This window comes from Aulonocara stuartgranti (genome assembly GCF_965226115.1).
Source record: "Aulonocara stuartgranti genome assembly, chromosome: 12".
NCBI classification, from domain to species: domain Eukaryota; kingdom Metazoa; phylum Chordata; class Actinopteri; order Cichliformes; family Cichlidae; genus Aulonocara; species Aulonocara stuartgranti.
In genome coordinates, this window is record NC_138948.1 from 14,917,912 (window position 1) to 14,921,942 (window position 4,031).

A 4,031-nucleotide genomic window follows, 5' to 3' on the forward strand; every position below is an offset into this window, starting at 1 on the left:
GTGCCAAATTCCCCGATTGCCCTGACGTGTATAAAAAGTCCTGTCTTTGCTGCAGTTTTTGTCACATTGTGCCATGCATTCACTGTATTCCCGTGGCCTGTTCTTGCCTTTTTTTTAGCTATTTTATTTAGATTACCCTTCGTTTGTTGTCTTTTCTGGACTGGAACTAATTTCTAGCTTTCTAATAAAACTTGCCTTTAGTTTATCTCTCTGAGTCCTCACTCTAAATTTGAGTTCTTTAACCTCACAAGCCATGATATTACCTGACTGACAGTCTGATAAGCAGGTTATGCTTATATAAATTTAGATTAGATTTTGCAAAAAAAAGAAGTGATGTGTCTCAACAACATTGGGTTGGATAGATTGCCATGATGCATGTGTATGCTGAACATGTGCCCCTTAGAATAATTACGAATGCAGCGACTCTCGAAATCCCTTTTATTAGAAATTCAAAAACTGATCAAATAAGCATGTAGCGTATCATAGCATGGTGAAGATCATTGGTAAAATGCTATTCAGCACATGGTCTACACTGAAATCTGGGTGGCATGATGCTGCAGTGGTTTGCACTGTTACCTCACAGCAATAATGTGCTCAAACCTCATGGTTGGCGAGGACTTTTCCCTATAGAGTTTGCATTTTCTCTCCATGGGGTGCTGCAGCTTTCTTCCACAGTCCAAAACGCAAAACAGTTAATCAAAACAATTTCCAAAGTCTTGGGCATCACTACTTTTATTACCATCTGTATTAGGGCACAGATCCCTGCCTAATAAATCATCCACAATGTTTTCTCAGCCAATCTTCAACACTGTATTTATTTCTGATTGAATTTTCTGATTTCCCATGGGCCTCCCTGCCCAGTTCTTGGTTCAACATATGCCACCACATTCTTTTAAAAAAAAAAATCCTGGAATAGCCCAGGAACACATTTTTCAAACAACATACTACAGCTTTCCAGGAATCATATGAGAAATGAGAGAAAGAGAGCTGGGGAGACAGAGTAGCAGAGACATCCAGGACAGCGAGGGAACCACATCCAGTCTTAAAAACAGCTGATATGATCCACTGTATTCACCCAGCAGCATTCAGAGGTTTCTGCTGCAAGATAGTCGCCTACAGAGCCAAAATTCAAAACCTTTATTTGATTAAGAAATGTATATGCCATTATTATTGTTATTGCTGGCTTATGGTTATTGGCTATTGTCTTCCCCAACTCAAATGCTGATCTCCTGATTTTTCGAACTCTCACAGCCTCATATTACTTCTGTAGATCCAGACCCCCCAGATCTATGGCCTGAAACAGATCGGTTAATTTGGAAATAGCCCGAAAAAAAGAAACTGAGGATTGGTAAAAGAAGCGTGTGAGCGAGAGAGAATCGAGTAAAAAGTGTAATCAAGTCAAGAGACTGGAAGTTAGGACAGATGGAAAATAGCAGGAGTAAAAGAGTGAAGGGAGGAGGGATGGAGGATGGTTGATGGTGGATGGGAGTAGCCGTATGAGAGTAATTATAATGACTGATGTTGTTTACTCCCATTTCCCTTCGCATCATTTATTCTGTGAGGTGGAAAACCCACCCACTCTTTCTTTGCGTTACAGACGAGCGCTACGGAGTGGTGCCAAGCCATGCCATAATCTCTTCTCTTCCGCTAATACTGGAAACATTTATTCTGCCCTCAGCTTCTCTTTTTCTCCTTCGCTAATATTCTGCTTCCATCTGACGTCTCTCGTTTTTCTCTTTGCTAAACTTTCCTTTGTCTCTATCCATCTCTTTCCCAGCTCCCTCTTTCCAGCCTTTTGTTTTCACTGCTGCTGTGTTGACACGGCTATGTGCGGCTGCTGCGAGCACATGCAAGATGTTAGCGTGATGCACGGCCGTTTACACTGCAGATGACAAACTGAGGTTGGATGCTGTCATCCTTTCTTCCTTTTGTTTAATGTAGTCCTGGTGGCATGCACGCACACACACCAGATGAGCACACACCACCCACCTCTTTGTTTAAACAATTCTGTTTGTCTTTGCCAGCCAGCGAACATGCAACAATGTATGGAAACAGATGTATCATCTGAAGATGAAGGAGGGGGGTCAGAAGAGGGAAAGAGCAACAGAAAGAAACCCACAACTAAACATTTTCATCTGTGTCTGGAAGAGTTGAGAAAAGACATGATATGCCAAAATGGAGCATATGATTTTCACATATATGCACCACTTTGTGTGAAGGCGGAGGACTTAAAGTTGTTTTTTTAAAAGATGGAAATAATACGACTACAAATTACTCAAAGTACAGTAAATCTGGGGAGGGTCTTTCCTTGGTGATGATGGTAAACACTTTGGAATTCGCTAATGATCACCCCATTCACAAAGAGAAGAAGAGAGGAGAGGAGAAATATTTTTCTCTTCCATGTGTGCTTATTGATTCTGGCACCATGACAGATGCTTAATGAGGAACAGGGCTGGAAGGAGGCTCTGAGGACCCCAGAGAAGGAGAGAGTCGGTCTGCAATATATATACAGATATGAGTGTGTGAATACGCGGAGATGAGCCCCCGAGTATTTGCACACCACAAGGTCATAACTTGTCTAACGATCGGTCTTTAAACGCTCCTTTTGTTCCTTTACAAAACTTAAAGAAGGCAGGATCCTGTCCTTCATCTATATGTCAAGTTTGTTAAGTCTACCTCAGTCTTTCAGTTATCTCAGCTAATGACAAAGATTAACAACTAGAATAGGGATGAAACAGATGAATAAAATACACATATAGATATAGATGATTAAAGAAAAACGATATGCTTTTAAAAAAGGATATTATGAATCCCAATTCAGTTTTGATTTCATCACATCCCTGCAAATGCAATGTTACATTTGATATATACCAAAATTTATATCTGTGAATTTTGTCTGAGTCGCCACTACATACAGAATAAAGACTTAGAAAAAGCATTTTTTAATATATCACAAATGTATTAAAATGCTCCAAAAGTCACAAACATAACTAAAGGTTACAGCTCTGTGACTTGAACTAATGTGGCTGAAACCTAGCAGGCCGCTAGCAGCTACGGCCACCTGTGTTGCCTGTTTCTGCTGTAAAAGTGGCTCCCATGTTAAATCGCCCATGTCTGCATCATTAAAATAAATCTTTAACTTTGATTAATCATTCATCTGGATACCGGATTTTGAGAAGTAGACACTTTGACTGACATGGGCTGAAACAGGTAGCTGTGCCAAGTAGCTGTCTGCTAAGTTTTGCCTCTGCTAAATGTGCTTTATGCTGTGTTTATGTGGCACAAGACGTTCGCACTTCAGTTAATGTGAGTGATTAGTAAAATCAGCTAATAAACCAAACTTGCTTGCATTAGCCAATAACGTGTGCACCACTTTCTCGTCCAAGTATGGTTCCTTCTAGCTTAAAACCCCCCCCCCCACAACATTGTAAAACACTAAAACAGAGACTTAAAAATGTAGTGAGTACAAAACCGATGAATAATATCATGGTGGCTTTATTCCTCTTTGATACAATATGTGTGAATGATTAGCTTTCGTGGTCATTCTCAAAGCACCATTCTGTTGAACTGCAGCGTTTGGAACATGTACACTTACTAGCTACTCTGTTCGGTACAAGTTCATCATACCAGGTTGGACCCACCTTTTGCATTCAAAGAATTGAGATCTGGTGACTGTGGAGGCCATTTGAATACAATGAACCCACTGTCATGTTCAAGAAACCAGGTTGAGAGATTGTTTGTGCTGGAAGCAGCCATCAGAACCAAAATTCTGATAATGTGATGCTACTTGCAATACTAATATTATAAAATTTTTAGTACCATGAGAGCACAGCAAGAAAACATGGTTCCAATTCATCATACGCAAGGAAATAAACAGGGCTGAGGTAGAATACATTTACTCAGACCAGTATTGTTCTAATATTTAATTATTTGTTCATTTTAAATGCCTCTTAATTTTGTAATGTTCCCCTATATTATTGAAAATTGCATCAAAGTGTGCAAGAAAAATACCCCTCACATATTATGAGGCA